Source organism: Choloepus didactylus, chromosome 17 (genome assembly GCF_015220235.1).
Source record: "Choloepus didactylus isolate mChoDid1 chromosome 17, mChoDid1.pri, whole genome shotgun sequence".
In the NCBI taxonomy this organism is placed as follows: domain Eukaryota; kingdom Metazoa; phylum Chordata; class Mammalia; order Pilosa; family Megalonychidae; genus Choloepus; species Choloepus didactylus.
Genome location: NC_051323.1, coordinates 39,332,094 through 39,348,522, shown reverse-complemented (window position 1 = coordinate 39,348,522; position 16,429 = coordinate 39,332,094). Strand labels below are relative to the sequence as shown.

Genomic DNA, 16,429 nt, shown 5'->3' with positions numbered 1-16,429 from the left:
ATTGCAGCTATGCCTGGTGCAAGAATGGCTAAAGAATAATACCATGAGGGAGTGCATTTTATTCTATATCTAGTTTTAACCATTTCCTAATTACTAGGAGTATGGGGTAAAGAGTCATGTAAGGTAGCAGGGACATAGGACTGTCCCCACATTGTCAAGTTATACAGTAAATAGGGGCAACCATATTGCCCACAGGTCCATAGCCACCCCTTAGGGGAAGGATATGCCCCATGTTGGTTGGAGATATTTTGCCAGTGTAAAAGACTATTGTTTTGTAGCTTAACAGTAAAATTACACAACTTGGGGTGTAGCCACCCCACATCATGAATTCCATCAAGTCGTTCCATACAGACAGGAGCAATATGGTCTACAGTTAACAGCTTCTGCTGTCAGCCACCCTAAACCATCATATACAGCATACCCCAATGTCTGTTGGGGCTTGTTCACCTGTTCCTGTACAAGGGAGGAGATGTAAGCCCAAGTGTCATTATAGGATGGTAGTTAGATTTCATTCTTAAATGAGATTCTTTTCCAGATTTTCTGATGAACTGAATTCTGCTAGGCCAGCAGGGTATTCCATGTAGTACAATTCACAGGGTCACAGTCCAAGGAAGTCTGGTAGCACCTGAAGGTGGCAAGTCTGAGCAACCCAAACATTGGGTTCAATTATGGGCATAAGTTGCCACTGAAGCCCACTGCAGGAAGTTATTTACTAGGGCACTATGGGCAAAAAGAAAGATGTTTATGGGGAACAATAAGGTATAATTCCTGCTGATCTAACAACATACATACTACAGTTCCATCAGTTGACAACAAGGTACCAGGCAAAGGAACATGGAGAGGTTTTAAATGCCAGATATTTCCCCCCTGCAAATCTTGAGAGTCTTCTGACATTACATCAGTTGTTAATCTGGGCATAAGAAGGGTCCACATAGTCATGCAGAAATTTCCCATGGTAATAGAGGCCTAGGATTGGTGATAAGGATTTTAATGGCACTTTCTGTATAAACTGAGGTCTTATTACAATATTTTTGGTAACTCCTATTCCCATGGACTTCTAAACAAAACGGCTCCAAAGGCCAGCACCAAGGCCAACTGACCTCATTTTCCCCGTTGTATGGTCTGAGGCACTGGTAACAACAAATTTTTATCATTCCCCCTTTTAAGCTGTAAAGTGGCTGGCCTTTAATCTGTATTCTCAGCACCTGCATTGGTCCTCCCATTAGATTTCAATAGGAGCTGGGGCTGCAGCTCATGATATGGAGGTTAGGTGTCTTAGGGCCTGATAAAATCTTTTAGTTCACTGCTACAAGGACCTCTTATTCCTTAGCTGTTCCTTTACCAAACCATTAATTCTTTCAATAAGGCCCACACCTGAGGGACTGTAGGGCCGATGGAATGTCCACATGCTGTCCTGATCCATGGTCCAGGATTCAGCTATTTGCCCAGTGAAAGGGGTCCCCAATCTCTATTTGTGTAGGTACACCATACAAAGTGCTCATTCTTTCCAAACAGCAGATGGTGGCCCTGTGCTTTGCCTTCCCCCCAGGAAAGATAACAGAAGTCCTGTAGCTGTGTCCACAGCAGTAAAAACATACCTCACTCCCTCCAAGAGTGAAAGGGGACTGATGTAATCCTCTTGCCATTGGGTCACCGGAATTCGTAACTGGCCAATGTGTCCCACCTGGTGTGGTAGCCTACATGGTCAATGCAGGGACCACAAAGGGCACTCTCTAATGATGTCCACTAGCTGCTGGAACTTCTGAGCCAGATGCCACAGGGTTTGATACCATCAGTGCCTGCTTTTCTGATGAAGCCATTTCACTGCTTCCCTGGTTTCAGCTGTGCTGCTCCAAACCCATGCAAGTTCATCTACTTCCACATTCCCAGGTAATATGTTTGGCGTGTGGCAGGGACATGATAGACAGTTACCTTTCATTGTTGGCAGGCATCCCAGATGTCTTCCCACAATTCTTATCCCAAAGAGGGTGATCTATGACAATCCATTGTTTCCAGGTTGCCATCCAGGTCGTAAGGACTTTGTTAAACAGCTCAGCTCTTGGTACAGACAGTACATCTCCTGGTTTCATGCACTATTACTATCCACACTGCTTTTAACTCAGCCCATTGACTGCTTTGCATACTGCCAGTCTCCCACCAAATAGTGTCAGTATTGGGTTGTACTGGCACAGCTGTCCATGTGGAGAGGATTCCGGTCAGTAGATCCATCAGTGTACCAAGTAGATTCGGGAATGGTACCTGTGCCTTCCATAGTGGGTAATTCAACAGCTATTTCAGATGCAGTAACTTTAGCTGTTGCATCTTCTGTATGAGACACTGGTCCAAGAGTCTCATGCATTTCTGCACTCAGAGGGCTCGTACTGAAAATGCAGCACTGTAGCAGTCAGGCTTTCCATTTGGTCAGTGTGCTTAGTTGGACACTGCCAGAGCGTGGCTTAGAAGATGTGTTAGTTATCCACTCCTGAATAGGGATGGCCATTTTCATAGTGACTCAGCATCTTTATATCAGTCCCTCCACTTGCAATAAGGCATTATATGCAGCACACTATTACTTTTCCAGGGGGGCTGTATCTTGTTTCTGCCCCTTTCCATAACTGTGACCAAAAGCCGAGGGGAATTCATTTAGAATGTTGCCTCTGCCACAGACCCTGCCCAAAGCCAATATCAGTGTTGGCCACAACAATTCATAAGACAGGTTTGAATCCATGCACCACCCACCCGGGCTTGTGTCTGTGCTATTTCCCTTTGTGCCTTTTGAAATATAGCCTGTTAAGACGTATCCCACTCTCAGGGATGGCCTTTCCTAATTAAAACATACAATGGTTTTAACATTTGGACTACATGAGGAACAAATTGTCTCCAATACCCCAACAACCCCAAGAAAGCCATTAGTTGTTTTGGCGTTTGTGGCATGGGGAAACATTGCATCTTATCAATTAAAGCAAAAAGTATAGTTTTTGTCTTACCCAACTGTACAGCACCAAAGAATTTTACAGAGCAGCCAGAGCTTTGCAGTATATTGCAACTGACTGCTCATCTCTGACTCTCAATGTTAGATAGCAATGAGCCTAAGCATTTTTTAAAATCTAAAAGAGTAACTGGTTAACATGACATCATCAGTGTAGTGAAATGGAGTTACACTTGCCAGACATTTCCACTTACCCAAATTCTTTGCCAAAAGACTGTGGCAGATAGTTGGAGTATGTACATAGCCTTGGGGAAGCATGGTAAAAGTCCATTGTTGAATTCCCCAAGACAAGGCAAATGCAGGCTGGCTTGATTTTTCTAGGGAAATACTAAAGAAAGCATTAGCAATATTCAATATAAAATGATGTTGACACAGTTGTGTACTAATTTCTTATAATAAATTAGCTCTGTTCTGGACTGTGGCATACAATAGTGGTGTTACCTTTTTTAACTCCCGATAATCTTCTCCCATGCCCGCTATGGCCAGCAGCTCTTTTGTCCCCTGACTGGCTCACCAATTGTTCCAACCCAGCTCTTGAAGGGCTTAGGTCATTGCAGCTCTAAGACCAAAGAACCTGCCAGGCAAGGTGTCAGACATGGGTTTATTAGGACTTATGAACAGGAGAAGATTCTTCCCAGTGGCAGCCAGCCGGAAACGAAAGCACTCTGCAAGGGTGGGGAATGCAAGGGCAGCATATAAGGGTTTAGGACAAAGGCATTCCATGGGGTATAAGAACAGAGTTTCATGGAGTCTTATGACACAGGGGTCTAGAGGTTTGTTATCAACAGTCACCAGGGGAAGGGTGTTTTAATGCTTTGTTTACAATAACATCTGTACATACTTTCCTCCCTCAGGAGGTCTGAGGCCCTTTGACATCTGTCCCAGTCACACAGGCTGCTACATGCTGTGGGTCCTCATTTCCAGTTAGGGAGGGGGGAGCCCAAACCTTGGGTGCCCACACCAACAATCTTACTGGGCTACCTCAAGCAAGTCTCTTATTCTCCCTTGGCCTATTTCTTTACCTATAAAGTAAGGGAATGGAATTAAATACTCTCTAAATCCATTCTGGTTATAACCTGTTTCTTCCATGTCAGTTGGATGATAGACATTTTTTAATTACCAATTTTTTTGTATATTAGAATTATAGAAATTTGAGAGTTTCATAAAATTCTGGGGCATAAGATAATAGGAAAATATATGTTAAAATTATTATACAATTATTTTCTTTTCATGAATTAATATTTGTTATTGGGAAAACAGAAAAGATATTAATATGTTTATTATTGTTGTTAATATCATCCCTATCATCACTTTTTAGAAGAGTAAAGCCAGACAGAATTTGTCATTACTGTTAAAAAAAAATGCTGTTATGTCAATTTCATTAGCAAAAGAATCTTGAATCTCATCAGGGATTTCCCAGATTAAAATTAGTTTCCCTATAGGATATCTGTCTAATCTTTGGTACAGACATCAAAGTGAGGAAATCATATTTTTGAAGGGGAAAAAATGATGAAAAATGTAACTTATATGGTGTCCTAGTTTAAATGGCTGTTAATTCTAATGAACTGTGTATGCTCATGCAGATGTCTTGAATTCACTCAGTCAGGATTACCATTAAATGACTGTGTACAAAGGTATCTCTACTGTGATAAAGAGCCATAGATTTCCACAGGTCCTGGAAGTTGCCTTTTCTCACATATTTACCATTTTTTTCTCTTGTTAGTCCTTGGGGAAGTTGAGTCTACCCTTACCATGGTCACCTATATTTTGCTTTTATTATCCATTAGAAGGTGTGTTCATCTGTAAATTTCTTCCATCTCTCTTTAGGCTTCATGTGAGCCCCAGGTGAGAGCACATATCTAGCTATGATTATCTGACTTTCTGATCACTGGCCCTGCCACTTTTCTTCAGTCATTTTTGGATAATACATAATACTTGAAGATACACATATTTAAGAAAATACTTTGAGAACACTATTTTTGCTTTGCTTATACTTTCAGATAAAAGGTGGGCCAAAGGTCAGATTATCATAGTCAGAAAAGTGGAGTTAAGTAATTACTTAAAAGTTTTCTCTGTATTCTGGATATATCAACCTCCTAAGTGTTAGAATCTTCAGGATACAGTCAATTTTCATTATTTGTGATAGTTATGTTCTAATAAGTTGCTACAAACACTGAATTAGTGAATAATGAACCGCTGCTCCTAGGGAAAATACATTGTTAGGTTCCTGTAACCTCCAATCACATATTTCATCAATACATAACCTTGTTTTATGTGGGTTCCTGTTTAAAGACACCTTATTTAATGTTTGTTGATTCATTAAAATTGAATTCATAGCCAACAACACTGTAACTCATGCCTAAACAAAGCTTATCTAACACACATATTTTCTTTGTAAGATATATACCACAGCCTTCTTGTACTCAGGAACACTAGACAGTACTTCATCTCTGTGCTTAGGGGGCATTTTAAGCAAAGAAATGACCAAAAAAGAACAAAAAATGTGAAAAACATAGCACTAAACATACCACAAAAAGGACACTGTTGATAACATGAGAGCCAAAACAAGAAGGCAAGAGTCGCTGTGCCAGTTTGAATGTATTATGTCCCCCCAAAGGCCATTATCTTTGATGAAATCTGTGTGGGCAGACCTGTAGGTGTTAATTAGATTGTAATTCTCTGAGTGTTTCCATGGAGATGCGCCCCACCCAACCATGGGTGATGACTCTGATTGGATAATTTCCATGGAGGTGTTGGCCCGCCCATTTAGGGTAGGTCTGAATTAAATTACTGAAGCACTATATAAGCTCAGGCAGAAGGAGCAAGCTTGCTACAAGCCAAGAGGGACACTTTGAAGAAAGCACAGGAGCTGCAGATGAGAGACAATTTGAAGACAGCCATTGGAAGCAGACTCCTGCTCCGTAGTAGCTAAGAGAGGACAAATGCCCCAAGAGCAACCAAGAGTGACATTTTGAAGAGGAGCTGTGGCCTAGAGAGGAACGTTCTGGGAGAAAACCATTTTGAAACCAAAACTTTGGAGCAGACGCCAGCCACATGCCTTCCTGGCTAACAGAGGTTTTCCGGACACCATTGGCCATCCTCCAGTGAAGGTACTCGATTGCTGATGTGTTACCTTGGACACTTTATGGCCTTAAGACTGTAACTGTGTGACCAAATAAACCCCCTTTTATAAAAGCCAATCCGGAGGCGGGGCAAGATGGCAGACTGGTGAGCTGTATGTTTTAGTTACTCCTCCAGGAAAGTAGGTAAAAAGCCAGGAACTGCGTGGACTGGACACCACAGAGCAATCTGTCTTTGGGCATACTTCATACAACACTCATGAAAACGTGGAACTGCTGAGATCAGCGAAATCTGTAAGTTTTTGCGGCCAGGGGACCCGCGCCCCTCCCTGCCAGGCTCAGTCCCGGGGGAGGAGGGGCTGTCAGCTCCAGGAAGGAGAAGGGAGAATTGCAGTGGCTGCTCTTACCGGAAACTCATTCTACTGATTCAAACTCCAACCATAGATAGACTGAGGCCAGACACCAGAGACTCTGAGAGCAGCCAGCCCAGCAGAGAGGAGACAGGCATAGAAAAAAAACAACACGAAAAACTCCAAAATAAAAGCAGAGGATTTTTGGAGTTCTGGTGAACACAGAAAGGGGAAGGGCGGAGATCAGGCCTTGAGGCGCATATGCAAATCCCGAAGCAAGGCTGATCTCTCTGCCCTGGGCACTTTTCCTTAATGGCCCTGGTTGCTGTGTCTATTAGCATTTCAATAACCCATTAGATCTCTGAGGAGGGCCGTTTTTTTTTGTATTTTTTTTTTTTTTTTTTTTTTTTTTAAATCCTTTTTGCTTTTTCTAAAACAATTACTCTAAGAAGCTCAATACAGAAAGCTTCAAAGAATTGAAATTTGGGCACGTCAAGTCAAGAGCAGAACTAAGAGAGCTCTGAGACAAAAGGCAATAATCCAGTGGCTGAGAAAATTCACTAAACAACACAACTTCCCAAGAAAAGGGGGGTGTCCGCTCACAGCCACCATCCTGGTGGACAGGAAACACTCCTGCCCATCGCCAGCCCCATAGCCCAGAGCTGCCCCAGACAACCCAGTGTGACGGAAGTGCTTCAAATAACAGGCACACACCACAAAACTGGGCGTGGACATTAGCCTTCCCTGCAACCTCAGCTGAATGTCCCAGAGCTGGGAAGGGGGAGCAGTGTGAATTAACAGAGCCCCATTCAGCCATCATTTGAGCAGACTGGGAGCCTCCCAACACAGCCCAGCAGCCCAGAACTGCCCTGGGGGGACGGCACTCACCTGCGACATAGCACAGTCATCCCTCAACAGAGGACCCGGGGTGCACAGCCTGGAAGAGGGGCCCACTTGCAAGTCTCAGGAGCCATACGCCAATACCAAAGACTTGTGGGTCAGTGGCAGAGACAAACTGTGGCAGGACTGAACTGAAGGATTAGACTATTGCAGTAGCTTTAAAACTCTAGGATCATCAGGGAGATTTGATTGTTAGGGCCACCCCCCCTCCCCGACTGCCCAGAAACACGCCCCACATACAGGGCAGGCAACACCAACTACACACGCAAGCTTGGGACACCAATTGGGCCCCACAAGACTCACTCCCCCACTCACCAAAAAGGCTAAGCAGGGGAGATCTGGCTTGTGGAGAACAGGTGGCTCGTGGACGCCACCTGCTGGTTAGTTAGAGAACGTGTACTCCACGAAGCTGTAGATCTGATAAATTAGAGATAAGGACTTCAACTGGTCTACAAACCCTAAAAGAACCCTATCAAGGTCAGCAAATGCCACGAGGCCAAAAACAACAGAAAATTATAAAGCATATGAAAAAACCAGACGATATGGATAACCCAAGCCCAAGCACCCAAATCAAAAGACCAGAAGAGACACACCTAGAGCAGCTACTCAAAGAACTAAAGATGAACAATGAGACCCTAGTACGGGATATGAAGGAAATCAAGAAGACCCTAGAAGAGCATAAAGAAGACATTGCAAGACTAAATAAAAAAATGGATGATCTTATGGAAATTAAAGAAACTGTTGACCAAATTAAAAAGATTCTGGACACTCATAGTACAAGACTAGAGGAAGTTGAACAACGAATCAGTGACCTGGAAGATGACAGAATGGAAAATGAAAACATAAAAGAAAGAATGGGGAAAAAAAATTGAAAAACTCGAAATGGACCTCAGGGATATGATAGATAATATGAAACGTCCGAATATAAGACTCATTGGTGTCCCAGAAGGGGAAGAAAAGGGTAAAGGTCTAGGAAGAGTATTCAAAGAAATTGTTGGGGAAAACTTCCCAAATCTTCTAAACAACATAAATACACAAATCATAAATGCTCAGCGAACTCCAAATAGAATAAATCCAAAAAAACCCACTCCGAGACATATACTGATCACACTGTCAAACATAGAAGAGAAGGAGCAAGTTCTGAAAGCAGCAAGAGAAAAGCAATTCACCACATACAAAGGAAACAGCATAAGACTAAGTAGTGACTACTCAGCAGCCACCATGGAGGTGAGAAGGCAGTGGCACGATATATTTAAAATTCTGAGTGAGAGGAATTTCCAGCCAAGAATACTTTATCCAGCAAAGCTCTCCTTCAAATTTGAGGGAGAGCTTAAATTTTTCACAGACAAAGAAATGCTGAGAGAATTTGCTAACAAGAGACCTGCCCTACTGGAGATACTAAAGGGAGCCCTACAGACAGAGAAACAAAGACAGGACAGAGAGACTTGGAGAAAGGTTCAGTACTAAAGAGATTCGGTATGGGTACAATAAAGGATATTAATAGAGAGAGGGAAAAATATGGCAAACATAATCCAAAGGATAAGATGGCCGATTCAAGAAATGCCTTCACGGTTTTAACGTTGAATGTAAATGGATTAAACTCCCCAATTAAAAGATATAGATTCGCAGAATGGATCAAAAAAAATGAACCATCAATATGTTGCATACAAGAGACTCATCTTAGACACAGGGACACAAAGAAACTGAAAGTGAAAGGATGGAAAAAAATATTTCATGCAAGCTACAGCCAAAAGAAAGCAGGTGTAGCAATATTAATCTCAGATAAAATAGACTTCAAATGCAGGGATGTTTTGAGAGACAAAGAAGGCCACTACATACTAATAAAAGGGGCAATTCAGCAAGAAGAAATAACAATCGTAAATGTCTATGCACCCAATCAAGGTGCCACAAAATACATGAGAGAAACATTGGCAAAACTAAAGGAAGCAATTGATGTTTCCACAATAATTGTGGGAGACTTCAACACATCACTCTCTCCTATAGATAGATCAACCAGACAGAAGACCAATAAGGAAATTGAAAACCTAAACAATCTGATAAATGAATTAGATTTAACAGACATCTACAGGACATTACATCCCAAATCAACAGGATACACATACTTTTCTAGTGCTCACGGAACTTTCTCCAGAATAGATCATATGCTGGGACATAAAACAAGCCTCAATAAATTTAAAAAGATTGAAATTATTCAAAGCACATTCTCTGACCACAATGGAATACAATTAGAAGTCAATAACCATCAGAGACTTAGAAAATTCACAAATACCTGGAGGTTAAACAACACACTCCTAAACAATCAGTGGGTTAAAGAAGAAATAGCAAGAGAAATTGCTAAATATATAGAGACAAATGAAAATGAGAACACAACATACCAAAACCTATGGGATGCAGCAAAAGCAGTGCTAAGGGGGAAATTTATAGCACTAAACGCATATATTAAAAAGGAAGAAAGAGCCAAAATCAAAGAACTAATGGATCAACTGAAGAAGCTAGAAAATGAACAGCAAACCAATCCTAAACCAAGTACAAGAAAAGAAATAACAAGGATTAAAGCAGAAATAAATGACATAGAGAACAAAAAAACAATAGAAAGGATAAATATCACCAAAAGTTGGTTCTTTGAGAAGATCAACAAGATTGACAAGCCCCTAGCTAGACTGACAAAATCAAAAAGAGAGAAGACCCATATAAACAAAATAATGAATGAAAAAGGTGACATAACTGCAGATCCTGAAGAAATTAAAAAAATTATAAGAGGATATTATGAACAACTGTATGGCAACAAACTGGATAATGTAGAAGAAATGGACAATTTCCTGGAAACATATGAACAACCTAGACTGACCAGAGAAGAAATAGAAGACCTCAACCAACCCATCACAAGCAAAGAGATCCAATCAGTCATCAAAAATCTTCCCACAAATAAATGCCCAGGGCCAGATGGCTTCACAGGGGAATTCTACCAAACTTTCCAGAAAGAACTGACACCAATCTTACTCAAACTCTTTCAAAACATTGAAAAAAATAGAACACTACCTAATTCATTTTATGAAGCTAACATCAATCTAATACCAAAACCAGGCAAAGATGCTACAAAAAAGGAAAACTACCGGCCAATCTCCCTAATGAATATAGATGCAAAAATCCTCAACAAAATACTTGCAAATCGAATCCAAAGACACATTAAAAGAATCATACACCATGACCAAGTGGGGTTCATTCCAGGCATGCAAGGATGGTTCAACATAAGAAAAACAATCAATGTATTACAACACATTAAAAACTCGAAAGGGAAAAATCAATTGATCATCTCAATAGATGCTGAAAAAGCATTTGACAAAATCCAACATCCGTTTTTGATAAAAACACTTCAAAAGGTAGGAATTGAAGGAAACTTCCTCAACATGATAAAGAGCATATATGAAAAACCCACAGCCAGCATAGTACTCAATGGTGAGAGACTGAAAGCCTTCCCTCTAAGATCAGGAACAAGACAAGGATGCCCGCTGTCACCACTGTTATTCAACATTGTGCTGGAAGTGCTAGCCAGGGCAATCCGGCAAGACAAAGAAATAAAAGGCATCCAAATTGGAAAAGAAGAAGTAAAACTGTCATTGTTTGCAGATGATATGATCTTATATCTAGAAAACCCTGAGAAATCAACGATACACCTACTAGAGCTAATAAACAAATTTAGCAAAGTAGCGGGATACAAGATTAATGCACATAAGTCAGTAATGTTTCTATATGCTAGAAATGAACAAACTGAAGAGACACTCAAGAAAAAGATACCATTTTCAATAGCAACTAAAAAAATCAAGTACCTAGGAATAAACTTAACCAAAGATGTAAAAGACCTATACAAAGAAAACTACATAACTCTACTAAAAGAAATAGAAGGGGACCTTAAAAGATGGAAAAATATTCCATGTTCATGGATAGGAAGGCTAAATGTCATTAAGATGTCAATTCTACCCAAACTCATCTACAGATTCAATGCAATCCCAATCAAAATTCCAACAACCTACTTTGCAGACTTGGAAAAGCTAGTTATCAAATTTATTTGGAAAGGGAAGATGCCTCGAATTGCTAAAGACACTTTAAAAAAGAAAAACGAAGTGGGAGGACTTACACTCCCTGACTTTGAAGCTTATTATAAAGCCACAGTTGCCAAAACAGCATGGTACTGGCACAAAGATAGACATATAGATCAATGGAATCGAATTGAGAATTCAGAGATAGACCCTCAGATCTATGGCCGACTGATCTTTGATAAGGCCCCCAAAGTCACCGAACTGAGCCATAATGGTCTTTTCAACAAATGGGGCTGGGAGAGTTGGATATCCATATCCAAAAGAATGAAAGAGGACCCCTACCTCACCCCCTACACAAAAATTAACTCAAAATGGACCAAAGATCTCAATATAAAAGAAAGTACCATTAAACTCCTAGAAGATAATGTAGGAAAACATCTTCAAGACCTTGTATTAGGAGGCCACTTCCTAGACTTTACACCCAAAGCACAAGCAACAAAAGAGAAAATAGATAAATGGGAACTCCTCAAGCTTAGAAGTTTCTGCACCTCAAAGGAATTTCTCAAAAAGGTAAAGAGGCAGCCAACTCAATGGGAAAAAATTTTTGGAAACCATGTATCTGACAAAAGACTGATATCTTGCATATACAAAGAAATCCTACAACTCAATGACAATAGTACAGACAGCCCAATTATAAAATGGGCAAAAGATATGAAAAGACAGTTCTCTGAAGAGGAAATACAAATGGCCAAGAAACACATGAAAAAATGTTCAGCTTCACTAGCTATTAGAGAGATGCAAATTAAGACCACAATGAGATACCATCTAACACCGGTTAGAATGGCTGCCATTAAACAAACAGGAAACTACAAATGCTGGAGGGGATGTGGAGAAATTGGAACTCTTATTCATTGTTGGTGGGACTGTATAATGGTTCAGCCACTCTGGAAGTCAGTCTGGCAGTTCCTTAGAAAACTAGAGATAGAGCTACCATTCGATCCAGCGATTGCACTTCTCGGGATATACCCGGAAGATCGGAAAGCAGTGACACGAACAGATATCTGCACGCCAATGTTCATAGCAGCATTATTCACAATTGCCAAGAGATGGAAACAACCCAAATGTCCATTAACAGATGAGTGGATAAATAAAATGTGGTATATACACACGATGGAATACTACGCGGCAGTAAGAAGGAATGATCTGGTGAAACATATGACAACATGGATGAACCTTGAAGACATAATGCTGAGCGAAATAAGCCAGGCACAAAAAGAGAAATATTATATGCTACCACTAATGTGAACTTTGAAAAACGTAAAACAAATGGTTTATAATGTAGAATGTAGGGGAACTAGCAGTAGAGAGCAATTAAGGAAGGGGGAACAATAATCCAAGAAGAACAGATAAGCTATTTAACGTTCTGGGGATGCCCAGAAATGACTATGGTCTGTTAATTTCTGATGGATGTAGTAGGAACAAGTTCACTGAAATGTTGCTATAGTATGTAACTTTCTTGGGGTAAAGTAGGAACATGTTGGAAGTTAAGCAGTTATCTTAGGTTAGTTGTCTTTTTCTTACTCCCTTGCTATGGTCTCTTTGAAATGTTCTTTTATTGTATGTTTGTTTTCTTTTTAACTTTTTTTTTCATACAGTTGATTTGAAAAAAGAAGGGAAAGTTAAAAAAAAAAAAAAAAAAAAAAGAAAAAAAAGGAAAAAAAAAAAAAAAAAAAAAACAAACGATGTAGTGCCCCCTTGAGGAGCCTGTGGAGAATGCAGGGGTATTCGCCTACCCCACCTCCATGGTTGCTAACATGACCACAGACATAGGGGACTGGTGGTTTGATGGGTTGAGCCCTCTACCATAAGTTTTACCCTTGGGAAGACGGTTGCTGCAAAGGAGAGGCTAGGCCTCCCTGTATTTGTGCCTAAGAGTCTCCTCCTGAATGCCTCTTTGTTGCTCAGATGTGGCCCTCTCTCTCTGGCTAAGCCAACTTGAAAGGTGAAATCACTGCCCTCCCCCCTACGTGAGATCAGACACCCAGGGAAGTGAATCTCCCTGGCAACGTGGAATATGACTCCCGGGGAGGAATGTAGACCCGGCATCGTGGGATGGAGAACATCTTCTTGACCAAAAGGGGGATGTGAAAGGAAATGAAATAAGCTTCAGTGGCAGAGAGATTCCAAAACGAGCCAAGAGATCACTCTGGTGGGCACTCTTACGCACACTTTAGACAACCTTTTTTAGGTTCTAAAGAATTGGGGTAGCTGGTGGTGGAAACCTGAAACTATTAAACTACAACCCAGAACCCATGAATCTCGAAGACAGTTGTATAAAAATGTAGCTTATGAGGGGTGACAGTGGGATTGGGAATGCCATAAGGACCAAACTCCACTTTGTCTAGTTTATGGATCGATGTGTAGAAAAGTAGGGGAAGCAAACAAACAGACAAAGGTACCTAGTGTTCTTTTTTACTTCAATTGCTCTTTTTCACTCTAATTATTAATCTTGTTATTTTTGTGTGTGTGCTAATGAAGGGGTCAGGGATTGATTTAGGTGATGAATGTACAACTATGTAATGGTACTGTAAACAATCGAAAGTACAATTTGTTTTGTATGACTGCGTGGTATGTGAATATATCTCAATAAAATGATGATTAAAAAAAAAAAAAAAAAAAAAAAAAAAAAAAAAAGCCAATCCAACTCTGGTGTTTTGCATTCTGGCAGCATTAGCAACCTAGAACAGTCACCTTGTTCAATCTCAGATGGCAACATGTGTATTGGGTGATTCACATTTTTGCCACTCTGCACATGCCCATGAATGAATGCAAAGGCACTATTATATTGCTTTTGGAAATTTTAGTGAGTAGGCAAATTCACAAATATAGAATCCATGAATAATGAAAATCAATTGTACTTTCAAATATTATGAAAAGTTCAGGCACCCTAAAACAGATGCCAGAAGTTCTGGGAGATAGTTGGAAAGACTTTGAATTTATAAATATTTGTCAGAGATGCCCAAGCCAGTCTGATGAACCCCAAAGAGACTTGGTTGAAAGAAAATACACAAAAGTCCCTTGCAATGAAATGAAAAAAAAAAAAAAAAAAAAATGTGGTGGAGTGGAACAGATTATTGGAGCCTGCCTGTCAGAGGAGCAGGGGAAGTTCCAAGTACTCTGTGAGTCTGGGCGATAACTCTCCTTGTCCTTTGTCTGTGGTCTCTAGGAGGAAGAGCTCTGTGCAATAAAGGAAAGAATTACATCACTGGGATTCAACAGTTCTACTGTGAGAGCATATTTCAGTTTGCTAAAGCTGCTGGAAAGCAATGGACTGGCTTTTACAGTTGGGATTTATTAGCTTACAAATTTATAGTTCTAAGGCCATGAAAGTGTCCAAATTAAGGCATCAACAGGATGATACCTTCTCTGAAGAAAGGCCACCAGTATCTGAGATACCTCTGTTACATGGGAAAGCACACGGTGGGTGTCTGTTGCTTCTTTTCTCCTGGGTTTCACTGTTTTCAGCTTCTGGTTCCAATAGCTTCCTCTCCGAGTTCTCTGTGGGTCCTCTGTTAGCTTCTCCAGGACTTCACTCTCTAAGCTGTCTGGGCTTTTTCTGTCTTTTATCCTCTCATAAAGGACTCCAGTAAAAGGATTAAGACCCACCTAGAATGGGCTGGGTCACATCTCAAGTGAAATAACCTAGCCAAAAGGTCCCACCTATAACAGGTCTGTACCCACAGGAATGGATTAAAAGAATATGGCCACCTTCGCTCCGGTACTCAAACAAATCGGTTCCCTAAAGCCGCACTTAAGGATTAGTTTTATCTCCATCCAAAGCAAAGGTGGGATATCATGGCATCTATCTGGATTGGACACCAAGGGACAATTAGAGATTATGCAGACTTTAACCCATCAGTGGATGCTGAAGCCATTCATAAGGCAATCAGGAATCGGGACCAATGAGAAAACACTCATCAGCGTTCTGGCTGAGAGGTCCAATGCACAGAGGCAGCTGATTGCTAAGGTATACCAAGGAGCATATGGAAAGAAGTTGAAAGATGACTTGAAGGGTGACCTCTTTGCCAACTCTGAGCACCTCCTCGTGGCCCTCCTGACTCCATCGGCAGTGTTTGATGCAAAGCAGCTGAAGAAATCCATGAAGGGTACTGGAACAAATGAAGATACATTGATTGAAATCCTAACCACTAGGACAAGCAAGCAGGTGAAGGAGATCTATCAAGCATACTACACAGTATATAAGAAAAGTCTTGGAGATGACATTAGTTCTGAAACATCTGGTGACTTCCAGAAGGCTCTGTTGACTTTGGCAGATGGCCGAAGAGATTGAACATCTGGCTAAAGAGGAGGCCCAGATTCTCTATAATGCTGGTGAGAAGAAATGGGGCACAGATGAAGATAAATTCACCGAGATCCTGTGTTTAAGGACCTTTCCCCAATTGAAACTAACATTTGAAAAATACAGAAATATCAGCCAGAAGGACATTGAGGTCAACATAAAGGGAGAATTATCTGGGCATTTTGAAGACTTACTGTTGGCTATAGTTCCTTGTGTGAGGAACACGCCTGCTTTTTCAGCTGAAAGACTCCATCAAAGCTTTGAAGGGTGCTGGAACTGATGAGTTTACTCTGAATCAAATAATGGTTTCCAGATCAGAAACTGACCTTTTGGACATTTGAGCAGAGTTCAAGAAGTACTGTGGCTATTCCCTATATTCAGCAATTAAATCAGATACTTCTGGAGACTATGAAACCACTCTCCTGAAGATCTGTGGAGGAGATAACTGAGTCAAGAAGATAATCTCCCAGGATGGCTTTTCCAGTAGCTATGCTCACGTCTTTCTCATGGTATTTAAAAATATAAGCTGGTTTCCTAACAGCAATTTTCATCGTTCCATAACAACAACAAAAGAAATATTCTAGTGTACCTCATTCATAATGTAGTAGTTTATAAATAAAATTTTAAACAGTATTAGGGATCTACTAATGCAGCCAAATAACATTTTTGTCCAGGAATTGAAAATCTTTGTA

The 16,429-nt window shown here is 40.7% G+C and overlaps 1 pseudogene; it reads left to right on the top strand.

The window, feature by feature from the left end:
* The first annotated feature begins 15,232 nt into the window (after positions 1–15,232).
* LOC119512687 lies at positions 15,233–16,186 on the top strand (annotated as a pseudogene).
* Positions 16,187–16,429: the final 243 nt, after the last annotated feature.